Consider the following 16,821-nt stretch of genomic DNA (forward strand, 5'->3'; position numbering starts at 1 on the left):
CATGATTACAGGCATGGGAAGAACATTCATTTGGATGGTCTAAGTGCTGATAAGTTAAAAGACAAATCAGTATTATGCCTTAATAGTCACACCACTGTAGCTTATTATATCCTGAGGTGTCATGGGCACAAATAATAGTTGACATACAGGGAAGGTACATAAAGATTATCTGATTTTTTATTTAATCTGTCATATGATCTTGCTTTCAAGTTTACTTACCATGAAACTCACCTTAGTTATTGGCTAGCTGTCTTGGCACTCTCATTTGCTGGAAGCTTGAAGGCAAAGTTTTTGCAACCCAAATAGCTGGGGTTCTCTTGTTCCAGAGGTTTGGCAGATCATGGCTCTTTCCCTAACTCTGTGACTCTAAACAAATTACTTCACTGTGCCTCAGTTTCATTATCTGTAGAAATGGGGGGCAGAACTGGATGAGTCTCATTGTCCCTTCCCAAATCTCAATGAGTGGTTGCTTACCAGAAATGAGGCTTTTGATTCATAGAAAGACTGAAAGGAAATAATAGAGAGAAGATACATGACTCCTCAATTATTCAAAATCATTGCATTTTATATCTGTTGTTTCATTTGAGCAGGTAACTGGTCCAGTTAAAATAATTAAATCTCACTACTACAGCACAAAAGTATACATTGTAAAGAGAAACAAGTCATTCAAAAATATGTAAAGTGTGTTTTGATGTTCAGTTTTAGCTGCTACTGATGCTTCATTACCCCATGTGGGATTTTCTGGGCAAAAATAGTAGAAAGGTTTACCATTTCCTCCTTATACTTAGTTTATAAATAAGGAAACTGGAACTTACCCAAGGACACATACTCAGTAAGCATGTGAGATCAGATTTGAACTCATATCTTTCTGACTCCAGGCTCTGCATTCTACCCACTGTTCCACCTAGTTGCTGTAAAATATATTACAAAGCTTAAAAAGCTGTAAAAAGGTTGCTGTTGTTATTCTTATTAATATTATGATATTCCTGGCTTTTGTAACTATGCAGGGCATCACTATCCTCCTAGTTATATCTAGGCTTAAAACCTAGGTGTCATCTTCCATTCCTTACTCTCTCTCATTACCTTCCATATTCAATCACTTCTTTTTTTAATAGCCCTTAATTTCCCTCTAAGAAGCAATCCTATGTATTGGTTCTATGGTAGAAGAATTGTAAGGGCTAGGCAATGAGGGTTAAGTGGCTTGTCCAGGGTCAGACAGCTAGAAAGTATCTGAGGCCAAATTTGAACCCAGAACCTCCTGATTCTTCCAGGTCTGGCACTCTATCTACAGAGTCCTGTTCTCTGGCGTTGCAACTGTCTTAGCATAGACACTCATCATCTCATACCAGGACTATTCCAACAGCCTGCTGGTTGGTCTCTTTGCCTCAAGTCTTTGCCCACTCCGCCTATTCTCCACTCAGCCATAAAAAGATCTTTTAAGGGGGCAGCTGGGTAGCTCAGTGGATTGAGAACCATACCTAGAGACGGGAGGTCCTAGGTTCAAATCTGGCCTCAGTCACTTCCTAGCTGTGTGACCCTGGGCAAGTCACTTAACCCCCATTGCCTAGCCCTTACCACTCTTCTGCCTTGGAGCCAATACACAGTATTGACTCCAAGACGGAAGGTAAGGGTTAATTAAAAAAAAAAAAAGATCTTTTAAAGCACAGGGTTGACTCCCTGGACCCTCCCATTCAATTAACAAAAGTGTCTCCCTCTCACCACCAGAAACAAAGATAAAATTTTCTCTGGCTTTTAAAGCCTTCACAACCTGCCTCTTTGCTACTTTTACAGCCTTCTTATACCTTATTCCTCTTCCCCTACTCTGCGATCCAGTGACACTGATTTCCTTCCTATTACTCAGGTTTGGAACTCCATCTCCTGACTTGGAGCATTTTCGGTTTCTGCTTCCCCATGCCTGGAACTTGCTCCTTCCTCATCTCCATCTTCTGGCTTCCCTGGCTTCCATTAGGTCTCAGCTAACCTCCCTCTTCTGCAAGAAGCCTTTTGTAGTCCTTAATGCTAGTTTCTTCTCTCTGAGCCTACCCACAATCTTGTTTGTACAAAATTCTTTGCCTATTGACTTCTCAGTTTAGGTTGTGAATTCCTTGAGATCAGGACTGTGGCTTTTTGTTTTTGGACTTTCCTAGTATATCTAGTGCTTTACCAAATGCCTATAACTAATGTTTACTAAACACTAGTTGATTACTTTGAATTATTGTTCTCTATTTACATTGTCAGTTGTTGGTGGCCCAATAGATAGAGTGCCAGGCCTGGAGTAAGGAAGACTGGGTTAAAATACCATCTCAGAAACTTAGTAGTAACTTAGTAGTAGTTCTGAGACGCTGGGCAAGTCACTTTACTCTGCCTCTATTTCCTCGTTTGCAAAATGAATAGGAGAAGATATTGACTAACTACTCCAGTATCTTTGCTAAGAAAATCCCAAGTGGAATCACAAAGTGACTAAAAGACAACAGCAACATTTACATAGGCAAACAATGTTTATGTAGAATGTCTGTCTATCTAAAGGAGTTATTTTGAGTGCAACTGCCAAAATAAAGACTTCTGATTTCTTTGAATCAATTATCAAACAACTTTTTCCAAGATTCCTCTATCCTCACAGGGGTAGGGAAGAAAAAGTGGCTACTAGGACACACATTCCTTCTGATACAGAAAAGTGTCCATCTTTTACAGAATACCACTGATGTCTGACCCCTATTTAATTTTTCACAATGTAATCCTAAAAACTTTCTATGGCAAATGAAAAGGGAAGAAAGAATCATGAATCCATGAGGCAGCTAGGTTGTGTAATAGATAAGAGTTCTGGGCATGGAGTCAGGGACATGACTCAGGTAGATCTTGGAAAAGTCATTTATTTACCCTTTGGTTTGCATCTATTTCCTCTACTCTAAAATAGGCATAATAATAGTACCTACTTCACAATATTATTGTGAAGATCAAAAGAAATAATAGCTATAGAGCATTTGCCATAGTGTCTGGCACATAGTAGGTGCTTAATAAATTTTTATTACATTCATCCATCCATGGTCATTTCAGTCATGTGAAAACCTGGAATGACGCACTCACTAAATATAATGCTCATTCAAATCCACTTTACACTTAACATGTGTTTACCTTGATGGCTTTATGAGGTTACCCATAAATAGAGAAGAACAGTTTATATATTACTGCTTCTATAACAAAGACATCATCTTACATGTGTCCACCGACTTAACCTACAGGGAAAAAGGATCCGCAGAAGACAGGACAGCTCTGTGGTTTCTCTATCTCTAAATATATCATCATGTGGACAGTAGCTATTCATCAACTACTTGATTTTTGCTCTATAGAAAATTGAATTGAACTTCCTTCAGTGATTATGGGTCTCATTTAAGAGGATCTGTAGTATTCTAGGGCTAAGAACCAAAAAGAAGCTGCCTGTTCTTATAAAATTCATACTATGTATAGGGAGTTGGTTTTTCTGTAATCACTGAACCTTTTAGTTCTTATTTATTAATACTGGTCCAGATTTTCCAATATATTTTTTCATTGTTCTCCTCCATACTCCCCTTAGAAGTCACCAAGTATTAAGATAAAGCACATGTTAATTTAAAATGGAATATTTTATCTAATTCCCTATTATCTTTATCCTCTTCAGCAGATGTTGGCATATAAGCTGCAATTATGTTTATGGTGGTCCTTTTGAAAATGCTCATCATAAGCACTTAGAACATTGATTTTAGATTAATATTATCATTAGAGAGTTTTCTCATCTAGATATCATATTTAATATTTACTGAATACCCCAAGTATGCCAGATATAGTTGAAATTACACAGAAGACAACATAAAGAATTCCTCCAAACATGCAGTAAAAATTAACTAAAAGTGTGGAGTACTCTGTCAGACAATAGAGGAAACCCAAAGTTTAAATAGGGCACAAATCCAACACCAGCAAAATTTCACTCTTTGAACTTTGTCATAAGTCTTTAGCTACTTGCTCCTTCTTCCCCCTGCAACTTTATTCCACTGGAGAGTTCCTCCCAGAATTCCACCAGCTCCCATCACTCCCTAGATTTATCCAACATGCTCCCATTTGGGTAACATCGTCTCCTTTTTCAGTTTTTGTTAGGTGTTCTCTTCCTTAACTAGAATGCAAATTCCTTGAGGAATGTCAGTTTTTCATTTTACTTGTATTTATGTCCCCAGGTCTTAGCACAGAGCCCAGAACATAGTAAGTACTTAATAAATGCTTGTTTATTTGACTCATTGACATGCATACTCCACCGTTTCTGCTATTTATACATTTTTTTTTTGCTAGTGTGTGAAGAATGGCAGTTGAGTTCAACAAATAAAATTTAAGTGTCCACTCTGTACAAGTTGCTGTACTAGGTCAGAAGGATAAAGAGGAAAGAACCAGGCCTTGCTCTCAAGGAATACATAATTATATTAAAAATTATCACGATCCATAACTATATAATGCTTTAAATTTTGAAAAGTGCTTTGCATATACTATTTTGCTGGAGTATTTGCAACAAGTTCATGAAGTTAAAAACATTCATGGTTAGCCCTGGAGTCAGGAAGACCTGAGTTCAAACCCAGCCTCAGACATTTCCTAGTTGTGTGACCTTGGTTAAGTCACTTAAAGTCTGTATGTGTAGGAGGCAGTTAAGTGGCTCGGAGGTTAGTACAGTGAACCTAAAGTCAGGAAGACCTGAATTTCAAATATGGCCTCAGTCATTTCTTAACTGTGTAACCCTGAGCAAATCTCTGATTTCCTGACAGAAAAATCCACTGGAATAGGAGATGGCAAACCACTCCAGGATCCTTGCCAAGAACACCTCATAGATAGCTATGGTCAATGGGATCACAAAGAGTTGGCCATTATTGAATGACTTTTACATATAAAGAAATTGAGTTTTGAAGAAGTCAAATATCTTGCCCAAAGGTAGTAAGCATAAGATGCAAGATTCAAATTCACATCATCTAGACTCCATGTCCAATACTCTAACCATTATACCAGGCTGCTTCTCCTAACCTGAAAACAGGATAAGCTATGCATATAGAATCCCAGTCTTACAATGATAAATATTATGCACTAGAGACTGTTATGCACTCTCTTACCAAAAAAGGTCTCATTTGCTCTACACATCTGTGTTCTGGACCACATTCAGTCCTGGGAGAGCCTAGTCTTTAATGAAGATTTGGGATGCTTTTCTCACACTATTAGGCTTATCTCAAAAAGTTCTTTACGCTTGGTTTTGGCTCATTTTTATTATTTTTTTAAACCTTACTTTCTGCCTTAGAACCAAGAGTGGTAAAGGCTAGGCAATGGGGATTAAGTGACTTGCCCAGGGTCACACAGTTAGAAAGTGTCTGAGGCTACACTTGAACCCAGGAACTCCCATTTCCTAGCTAGCCTCTCAATTCACTGAGCCACTCAGCTGCCCCTTTTGCTCATGTTTAGACACTCCACAAAGTAAGGAGTAGAAATGAACACAACGTAAATATGAATCTGTATAGGATGGGCATTTATTTCCTATATTCAAAAGAAATGCTAAACACAAAACATTCATAAGCTTGAATTGACAGAAAGGTTGAACAGGATTCAGTAAATGAACCTATAACTAATTTTATATTCTCAAAGGATTTTGGTACTTAAACCTTTTGAAAATATAAATCATTGTGCTAGAATGCTAAAATAGTGCTGATATATTTCACCTCAGTTCCACCTTGTCTTCTCGAAGTCCATGTCTTGTGGCCAGCCAGGTGTGAGCTGCTCTTCTCATTGGTGGTCATCCTTTCTAATGCAGAATAAAATGTTGCCTTCAATCAACTCCATCCAATGGATCCTTAATCTCTAGACCTTTGGTCTAGGCATTAGGTCTAGACAAATCAGGTCACCTTCAAGAGTGGCTATATCCACCTCACAATCAATGTTTAGTCACTCACTCAGCAAAGGAAACACAAATCCAGAAAAATTGCCAGGTACTCAGGCTCAAGCTTAGCTCATTGAGTTCCTCTGTTCTAGGTGCTTCATGGGAGCAATCAATTTGCTGCTGAGATGGAGGAAGGACAACAGTCCTAATCTACTCCTCCAGTGACAGTCTCAAAAAGTATTAAGATGCTTCTTAGCCAAGAAAGAAGAGAAAGGAATGAAGACTGGTCACCCCCTTGCTAAGCCAATAGTTCTTCTTGCTCAGTGGTCAATGGGGAGATTGTTTTACCATCTCAAAGTACAAGAGTCTTCCAGCTGAAACATCTGTGTGCAGAAGCAGTCAGGAACTTAATTCTTGAAGCACACAAACACTGAGCTAGAATAACAGGAAGAGTGGCTTTGCCCACACCCTGGTTCAACCCCCAATTATACCTTGCTTCCTTAAATGCCACTTCCTATGTGAAGTACGTCTCATCTCCTTGTGGTGCCTCACTCACCCCTGAAATTACCTTGAATTTAATTTGTTTATAAAGTTTTGTGTTTATGCATGTATGTATATACATACAAATACATTCATGTATGCATCACATACATACATATATACATATGTTCACACATGTAGAAAATAGACATAGAAACCCAAGCTATACATTTATTTTCTTTGCTATGATTTGATGAAAATACACAGCAAGTGTTTCTTAAGCTAAAATATAAGTGAGAAGGAAGGAAGAGTATTATGGATCTCTGAAAAAAATTATATATGTGTGTAGATCCATACATATATTATTATTTAATTTTTTAAAAAGACCCTTCTCTTCTGACTTAAGACAGAAGAGTGGTAAGGGTTAGACAATGGGGGTTAAGTGACTTGCCCAAGGTCACACAGTTAGGAAGCACCTGAGTCCAGATTTGAACTCAGGACTCCATCTGTAGGTCTGACTATCAATCCACTGAGCCACCCACCTGCCACTCCATATGTATATTATGTACATTTACACATATATGCCATCAGACACTCTCCCTAAAATGTAAGCTCCTTGGGATTTTTTTTTGTCTTTGTATTTCCAGGGCAGGGTCCCACACATAATAAACACTAATAATGCTTATTGATTTAATTAACTAATTGTGTAGTCTGGTACCTCTCTGAATTTTATTTTCCTCATTTGAAAAATTAAGGTATTTGATAAGAAACCATCTGAAGTTTCATCTAGAACTAAATTGCGAAACTTTTCATCCTACAATTCTATGACTTATTCATTAGGGCAGGTAGGTAGCTGTGTAGTGCTGGGAAAGTCACTTAACCTTTGTATATAAAATAGTAATAATGAAAGCATCTACTTCTCAGTATTATTCTGAGAATAAAATGAGATAACATAATTGTTATTATGCAGCAGTTATTTGTTACCTTGAAGTAATAAATAATGCTGGTTAGATATTGATGAGTAATAAGTACTTCGACTCTTAATTCCACTACTCACTGTCACGTAATCTTGTGGCAAGTCATCTAACCTTGATGGGTCTCAGTTTCTTCATCCAGAAAAACCCTCTTTCACATTTTTTCCAAGGAAAGCACTTTGTAAACTGTTCTGTATTATGTGATGTGGATCATCATCGTTATTGGGCATGCTTTTACTTTAGTTACTAAATAATATTTTCATGCCATATAAATAGTATAGGTTAAATTTATTCTTACCATCGCAGGCTCTGTCTTTTATTAGTTCTTAAAAATATTTTAGCAGAACTAAAAGAGCCCCTAAATTAAATTCTCATCATCAATATTTAGTACTATTATTAGTTACCTTGCTCACCATCTATTTTATTATGTTTCCCCATTTCTATAGCACTTTTAGTGGAGTCGATCAGACAAACTGACTCCTTTGGAAGCTATAGCGATTCTTCATTGAAATAAAATGTGCTTAAAATTACCATAATTTTGACAATACTAATGAAAAATGTTTCTTCTCTGAAATATTTCTATTATAAACATAAAAATTTGCTCTTAATAGCAAATTGAGATATTTCATCATCGAATAGAAGCACATTTCAGATCAGGATGAACAGCCTTTCCTTCCATCAAAAAAATTTAAAGATATAAGATATAAATTTACTGTTGAATAGTATTTAGATACTCACAGAAATAAACATTCCAACATGAAGAACTTAGAATTGCCTGAGGAGACTTCAATGAACTGATGCTAAGCGAAATAAACAGAATCAGGAAAATGACATACACCAATACTAAAATAGTATAAATGGAAAGAACAGCACCCCCCACTCAACAAAATAAAGCTGTACAAAAATAATGACCACACTTTGCTCCAGAGAATTGAGAAAATGTACTTCTCCCCTCTTTGCAGAGGTAGAGAACTCTGAGGGTGGAATATATGTGACATGGTGGATGTATTATTTGGTTTTACTGAATGACTTCCCCTCCTTTTTTTAAACCCTTACATTCCATCTTAGAATCAATACTGTATATTGGTTCCAAGGCAGAAGAGTGGTAAGGGAAAAGCAATGGAGGTTAACTGACTTGCCCAGGGTCATACAGCCAGTACTTGTCTGAGGCTAGATTTAAAGCCCAGACTTCCTGTCTCTAGGCTTGGGTCTTAATCCACTGAACCACCTAGCTGCTCACTCTTTCATTTCTTTTTAAATCTTTTTACAGAGAATGGGACTCTGAGTAGGGGAAGTAGAGGAATTAGTCAAGAAATGAAGGTTATGTAAGTGAAAATTACTAATCAAATAAGATTTTTAAAAGGTTAAATATAAATGTTTCATCTATGATTACAATTAGAATTTGAGGGAGAATTTGATTTTCTGTCAGAAATTCATCATTACTTAATATATTTTATGATAGGAAAATCTCACCTGATGCTTTTTTTCTTCCTGCCTTACCTCTGCCCTCAGGGATCAACTGATCCAATTAAGGAATTTTTCAAACCAATATTTCCTTTTTACCTCTCCCTCCTCTTTCCTAAATTGAATGGAAGGACAATGGAAATCAACTGGGGAATGAACTAAAACTATAGTGCAGAAAAATAAAGTTAGAAGCCCAGGCCATACATTTATTTTCTCTGGTCTGATTCAAAGAAAATACAGAGCAGGCATCTCAAGCTAGTATACAAATGAGAAGGAAGGAAGAATGCTATGCATCTTTGAATTCACCCTACTGCTTCCTGTTGACTCCTTGGAGAACTTCCGTCTAAATAATAATCAAATTAAATGACTTTAGATTTTCATTTTACTTGTAATAACTTACAATAAAAGGAACATAGATTTAGGTAACAGTTACAAAGCATAAAACATGAATATTAATTAGTCACATCCAGGGAGATGTTGGGGGTGGAGAGAAACTGAGAGAGATAGTAAGAGACAAAGAGGCAGAGAAAGACAGAGATACACACACGGATGGAGGAAGGGAGGAAGGAGAGAAAAATGAATTACTGAATAAAAACTTCTTGACTAAGTCTGGATACATTTTTGGACAGGACACAATAACTCCAGCAGTGTCCTGGAAAGGAAAAGCTATTTTAATGCATGAACGATACACAAAGTTTCATGTATTGGTGTCAAAGTTTAGATGGTTTCCTGTGTTTGTCTTGATGCATGTGTCAGAAAACAATCTCCCATTTCTTCCGTGGGATAGTTTTGATAATAATCAATTTGATAACGAGCATATCTCTTAACAAGGAATTACCCATTACCAAAACAAGGAAAAAGAAGCACTTGACTAGTGTGAAAATATATTTAAGCAAAGCAGGAGCTCACAAATTGTATGTCTACTTTTCCTTTAACAGTTCCTATGATCAAATACAATTTCATAAATTGATTCTAGAATGACAGAAAGCGTCATTTAGGTATCAGACACTAGAAATTCCTGGCAACCCTAAAGTGTCGAGTAAGGAGGGAGGTGGAGCCAGTGTAGGAAGGCTGGTTTTATTTTATTGATAAAACTATATTCTCTATGATCTGTCCTGTTTTGTTGAGCTTGCTTATTTATTCATTCATTCATCTCTCTGATTTTATCTGTTTATCTATCTATCTATCTATCTATCTATCTATCTATCTAACCCTTGGTTCTGTCTTTACTCACTAATACATATTCCATAACCAAGACTAGGAAGGGTAACATATTGGCGCCAAAATGTATGCCTGTTCAGATTCTGATGATCCACATGGTCACAGCTCATGTGAAACCTGTCTGCAGTCAGAGTAGCAATACCAACACTGATTTTGTATTGGAGTGTCTCAGTTTCCCAATGAAGTCAACAAACTTTTATTAAGCAATTACCCGGTACAAGGCATGCTAGTGATGCAAAAAAGGGTCAAAACAGTGACTGCCTTCAAGAAGCTCACCATCTAATCCAAATAGCTCCAAGACTCCACTCCAAGACCTATGCCTAATAGTTTTGGGATATCCCAGTTGTTTGAGCAGTTAAATGAGGCCAGCCTAGGATGATGTTAACTTGATTTACATAATTAAAATCATATCACAAGGATTCTAATTGTAAGCACCCATTTTGCAGGATTCCTTGCTAGTTGGACTAGTACAAACACCCAACATTTGATTGAAACTTGTGAAATAAAATTTTTCTAAAGAGTAACCTTTTATTTGTAGAGCTGTAGCACTTCCATTCTATATTTAGGGGCCTATGATCTATTGAACCATTTTAAGAGCTTAAATATTGATAAGGAAACCAAATCAGAAAAACAAAACAAAACCAAAAAACAAAAACCTGGGTCAGAGACTAAAAGTGGGACGTGCTAATTGCCACTCTGGAGATGTTTTCAGAAAACCAAGCCAAAATAAAGACATTAGAGACTTTTAAAAGATGTGGCATTGGATAATTTTGTAAGATTCTTTAAAGAATATTTATCTTAAAATGATGCCAAAAGTCATAAAAGGAGAAACCAGTAGAATGTAAGCCCCTTAAATTCTGGGATTATTTTTGTCCCAGTTACTTATCTGGTGTGATGGATCACTCAGAGCCCCAGGATTCAAACAGTCCATTTACTAAAATATATTCCAAACCCTGGGTAAAAGCATATCCCAAGATGGTTAAAAACAGTTCTAGAAGATAAAAACAAATAAAAACCACCAGCAAAAAGGTTTAAAGGAGTTGGCAAGGAGGTTCCCTGGGGTTTCAGGAGTTCCCTAAAAGCTGCTTTTATCCTCTTGCCCAAAGGGCCCACACAGCTGGGTCTCAGATCAAATTTATATGAGGGTAAAGTTAACCCAGATTACCCCAGGTCTGCATCATAACTTCCTAGCTCACAATCATACTAGTTAGTTTGTGGGAATGTGAATGGGGTTAATTCACACCTCTCTAATTTCTCAAATATGCCAGCCCACAACAGTTTGGCTTTTGTCTTTATATCTACAACACCTAGCAAAGTGCCTGGTACAAGTATGAAATTAATAAATGCTTGTTGAATTTAGCACTAGTAGCCTGGGGCACTGGATTTAGAATCAGGAAACAGTTTGAATACTGGCGCTGGCACTTACTGTGTAACCTAGAGAAAGTGTCTACCTCTTTGTGGGGAATTTTACAAATCCTCATTTGTTTAAAAAAATAGACAGAGAGAGACAGAGAGACAAAGAGACAATGAAAGAGTAACATACAAATAAATGGATAAATGAATGGAGAGATAAATGAACAAGTAAACAAATTAATAAATGAAGAGATTAGGTGACCAAAAGATCTCTGAGGGTAGCTAGCTGGCAAAGTAGACAGAGTGATCTTCAGCCAAGAAGACTCATCTTCATGAGTACAAATCTGGCCTCAGACACTTCCTACCTGTGTGACCCTGGACAAGAGAGTAAGTCCCTTTTACCTCAGTTTCTTCATCTATAAAATGAGCTGGAATGGAAATAGCAAACCACCCCAGTAAATTAATCAAGAAAACTCAAATGAGGTCACAAAGTCAGGCACAACTCAACAACAAAGAACATCTCTAAAGTTCCTTCCCTTTCTAAAATCCTATATAGTTTCCCATGATCTAAAAATGACAAAGACATTCATATTTAACAAGTTATTTTAGTTTTTAAAAATTTTAAGATTTTCCTAGGTTTTTTTTAATTATATGTTCTCCCATCCCATCTATTCCTTACACCTTCCTCTCTGATAATTAAATATTCAGCTATTAGCTATGGACAAATCGAGAATGGGAAGAATAGTTTATCTGTCCCAAGGGAGGTTGTTTTTTGTGGTGCAGGAATATTTGAGGTGTGATAATGATGTCAAAAAAAGGAAAGGAAGAGAGTTATAGAAGCATTTTATAGCACATAGAGCAGAAGATGGTTTTTAAGAAGACCTGTTTAGACAAACAGATCAGATTTAAAACTAACCTATTAAATTAGTTACATGTGTTTTTGTTAAATTATCAAACTATTTATAGTAGAGATTTATAATTTCATATATGATCCTTCTCTCTACCTTATTTTTTACATTCAGAAATGTTTCTCTCTATTGGTATTTGTCAAGGACAGAATAACAAAAAATGGTGATGATGATAATAACAATAAAAATCAGAGGAAGAAGACTTCATATGAATTGGCAAATCCAGAGCTTTGACTAGGGTGTGGCAACCTGGGCTCTGGCTCAGGGGAAAAAAATCAGTGCTTTAACAGCACTTGTACAACTTTAGCAATTCCATGCTATGACTTGGTTTGGGGAGCTGCAGCTTTGACTGTCCCTTAATTGTAGTGTTTCAATATAGAATTAACATAGACTATATACTTATCTATAGCCCACAGTTCTACTTATAGACTACTAGCTAGTTTGTCTCCTTGTAGATGTTCAATGTTATCTTTATTTCAGTGAATTGGGCATTAGCACAGAACACAAACCATTCAAATAAGGCCTGGTAGGTGTTGTGTTTCATTTGTAAAAATCAAAAGAACCAGCTTCCAAGACTGCCTAGGCAATAGAATATGACTAATTTCTTTTAATAATATGAGAGAGGTAAAGGGGATAGTGGGAAGGAGGAAGATGGAGTTACCTACATTTTAAAAGGGATAGTAAAGTTTTCTAGATCCATAAGTAGAAGAAAATAACTCTGAAGGACTTTTCATCTAAATATTTGTAAATATTTTTTTAAAGTAATTAAAAAGAGATGGCAGCTAGATGACTCAGTGAATTGAGAGCCAGGCCTGGAAACCAGGTCCTGTGTGTAATGGAGGAGATGAGTGGAAGGAGGGAGAGGAGAGAGGGGAAAGAAGGCTGAAGGGATTGGGCTTTCTTCTCCATTACCTTATGAGTAGAGGTAAGCCAGGATCCTGTCTCCTTGAAAAGGAGTTGACTCCACGGGGATGTCATTTTGAGAGATGGAGGCCAAGAGACAGGAGAGGAGTTTAATCAATGGAGAGAGACACTGTACCTCCCTCAGAGGAGTTACAGCCCCTGAGGTCAGAACTGCCTCTGTGTGACAAGATGACCCTTAGTAATTTCCACCTCCCCAAGGGGCCTCAACTGCCAGCCTCTGGGGGTTTAAATAAGACCAACTGCCAAAGAAAGAGTGATGGCTTCCTTGGTCAGGAATATTGACTCTCAGGGGTTAGAATCAACCCCCTCTTTATGAGAACCTAATCTTGCTTGATTCTTGAGACAAACCCAAACCCAAAGTCTAAATATTTTCAAAGAGATTTATTGAGGTTATTTGGGGTTAGGTAAAGGTATGAGAGGAAAAAAGGAAAGAGGATGGAGAGCCCTAGAAGTTGCCCCCTAGCAGATTGGCTTTTCAAAGTCTGGAGGCCAGGGGCTTTTGTGACCTGACTTCTCTTCTTGCCAACTGCTTCTTAAACTTATTCTTAAAACTAACTAAAACTTGTGATGCAGGTTAAAGAAACAAGATGAGGGGAAAAGAGATCCAACCGGGAGGATTTAGTTGGCTCCAGTCAAAGAGTTCAAATTAAATCCTTTTTGAGAAGAGATGTAGTTGTTGTAGCAGAGTCTCAGTGGAGGTATTTTTGGGGGATCCAGAAGGAAGACAGGTCTCATCTGGATGGTCTCTTGGCTACTGCTCCCAGAAAAACACCTTCCCTCTTCACCTCCCAGACTGGAAGTGCCCCCTCCTGTCTGTTGGCTTTCAAAGTTCCAGGCAGCTCTTAGAACTCACATTCTCTTCCCTTCCTCCTCTGCTTCTCCAGTAGATCTGTCGATCCAACTGGCATCTCTCTTCCTTATCTTACTCAAAGCTGGCATCAGATACTTCCTACATGTGTGACCCTGGGCAAGTCACTTAACTCCCATTGCCAGCGCTTACCACCCTTTTGCCTTGAAACTATTGATTCTAAGGAAGAAGTTGAGGAATATTTTTAAAGTAACTAGAAGGGAATATAATGGCAAGATCTGAAATCATAAAAGAAAAATGCACATTATACTAATTCCACAAAATTCTGTGGCCATGGAGAAGAAATCTTGTCCTGCTCTTTTATCATTTCTTCAAATAATTCTTTGGGAAATCTAGGAACTAATTCAATATTCATGTATTTGTGACTGTTCTCTAAAACATCTCCATTTCAGCATCACCATCTAACCACCGTAGTCCTACGAAACTGTAGAAATAAAAACTTCTTTTAGGGGGAGTGCTTGGCAATGGTTTAACACCCAGATCCAGGGAGCGGCAAAGGCAGAAATGCACTCAGTATACCCTTTTGGACTGAATCTGTATCATGAATATTTTTCTATTACTTTCTTAAGTGTAAACAATCAACAAGACAACAAAGCCTTGATTTGAAATGTTTGCTGATTTTGAGGTTTAAATATTCACAATGGTAAATTCAACAGTTGCTCTCTTGAGTCTGTCTGAAACTAGCTCCTACACATCTCTGCTTTTTTTTTTTAATCAATTTTGACTTTTCTTTCTACCTATTCTTACTGGATATAGATGTCATTTACTAAGCATGTAGAGGTCTCTAGGGCCATGCTGAAATGGAGATGTTTTAGGTGTATCATGGTATAAATAGCCTAAATCAGGGGAGTCCATTTGCATTCACCTTCTAGATTAGTTACCCAATTTGAATTTAGCCCAAATAGTGCATGACCCTATTACTAAAAGGTTAGTATGGAACTTATCCAAAATGGCTCATTCCCTCAGAGGCTTATCTCTTGGAGATTTTCTATTTCCTTCCAAATAAATGCTGGAACAAAAAGTCTGCTATCAGTAAAGCAACCTGGTGCTATGGAACAGATAATGTTAGAAGTTAGAAAACATGGGTTCAGGTTCTAACTCTCTTCCCCTTTCTAGACTTGTGGCCTGTTTTTTATAATTCAGTCTTATTAAGACTCATTCTCTTCTTCTAAACCAGAAAGTAATCTGTCTCTGCCTTAGAAATGAATCTGTTGAAAGAATAAGAAGAGACAATGTATGGAAAATGATTTGTGAGCAAAGATTCCTAAATAACTCTATGTTTCTGGTATAGAATATAATGTACCATTCAGTTCCACTGTAATCTATATCCACATTATCAGAGGTTAAGGGGAAAGCTGAAGGCTCAAGGGATTGCATTCTGTTCCATATCTAACTACAGCCAAATCTTCTTGAATAGGTTTCTACTAATAAGAAATCAAAGTATATTTCAGTATCATTGCCTTTAGTCTTTTCAAGAAAAAGAAACCAGTGATAACTGCTGGTCCTGTCTTACTTCATGATTCTTTTCATTCTGTGTTAACTATTCACATGATTTTGCTCCCACCAGAAAAGATATTATTGCAAGTAGTTATTGCTGTATTTAATATGAATGTCAGAAACCATGAATCCAGAAGCCATCAAAAATGCAATTATTTCCTTCTGGGAGAAGCTGAAGTTGGGGGGATGGGTAGTTTGGCCTCCATACCCTTTCAGCCCTCATCTTTTTCTGCTAAAACTGACAAGAAGCAGATCATTCAGAAGCTCAGAAAAGTCACTAATGCAAAAATTGACGGGCTTTCAAGTCTCATGTAACAAAGTATAGAAGTCAGTCACATGAATACACTCCCTTGTACTCAGTGCCTTTGTTCCCAGATACATGTAGGGATAGTCTGTCATTTTTTTAATAAACTCAACTTACAGTTGTTCAGGCAGAATACCAAATTTCTGATGATCTAGACCCCATGTTTATTTTCTTCTTCCTTTCCTTCAACTAGCTTTTGGGCAGGTGCAAAAAGAGGTAGCAAAACTCAATGTAAGTTTTCCCTGACTGTTGGAAGAAAAGACAAACTATTGACCAAAATGAAAGATAAGGATCATCTGTAGATTTCAGTTAATCGTGACTTTAAAATTTTCATTCTTATTCCTGAGTATACAACAGAATGATCCTATCACCAATCTATCCAGATGTCTGGTTTAGAATAGAATGATCAAAGAGTAGCAGGAAATCTAGCCAAGGAATAGCTATCATCTCTATTTTCTTCCACCTCCTCCAATTTGTCGGTTAGCTTAGAAGCATTAATCAAACACCATGTTCTAGGCTATGTTCTAGGTATAAAAATGCAACAATCATAGTCCCTTTCCTCAAATAAGTTACATCCTAAGGAAGATAGCATGTATTCCTAAAGTTGTATAAAACTGAAACTAAGGTAGCAATGGGAGAAATCATAGGTTTAAAACTGGAAGGGCTCTTAGAAGCCAACTTTCTCATTTTGCAGGTGAGAGAACTGAGGCATTAAGTGGTTAAATAATTTTTCTCCAGAATCACTCACATATCTCAGACAAGATTCAATTCGAATATAGGTCTTCCTGAGGAAATCACTAATGGTAAAGGGAGCTGAATCTTAAAGGAAACCAGCAATTCTAAGTGGTATAGTCAAAGAAAGAGTACTTACCATGCATGGGAGACAACCAGTCCAAGTCTTGTACAGAGATTCAATTGTCAGGCATTTGGAATAGCAAGTAGTACAATATGGC

At 37.2% G+C, this 16,821-nt stretch overlaps 1 protein-coding gene across 3 annotated transcripts in view; it reads right to left on the reverse strand.

The window, feature by feature from the left end:
- Positions 1–13,336, reverse strand: part of ARHGAP18 (Rho GTPase activating protein 18) — a 236,912-nt gene extending 223,576 nt beyond the window's left edge. Inside the window, exons 1-4 of one of the 3 annotated variants that reach the window (XM_056818752.1) lie at positions 13,188–13,336; positions 8,068–8,129; positions 5,718–5,800; positions 232–504 (exon numbers count right to left, since the gene is read on the reverse strand). The gene's annotated coding sequence lies outside the window, so the exon portion shown is untranslated. Of the gene's footprint in view, positions 1–231; positions 522–5,717; positions 5,801–8,067; positions 8,130–13,187 lie in introns of those variants that run through there. The other 2 variants (XM_056818755.1, XM_056818753.1) reach the window with 2 other exon arrangements.
- Positions 13,337–16,821: the final 3,485 nt, after the last annotated feature.

The sequence above is a fragment of the Monodelphis domestica genome, chromosome 2 (genome assembly GCF_027887165.1).
Source record: "Monodelphis domestica isolate mMonDom1 chromosome 2, mMonDom1.pri, whole genome shotgun sequence".
In the NCBI taxonomy this organism is placed as follows: domain Eukaryota; kingdom Metazoa; phylum Chordata; class Mammalia; order Didelphimorphia; family Didelphidae; genus Monodelphis; species Monodelphis domestica.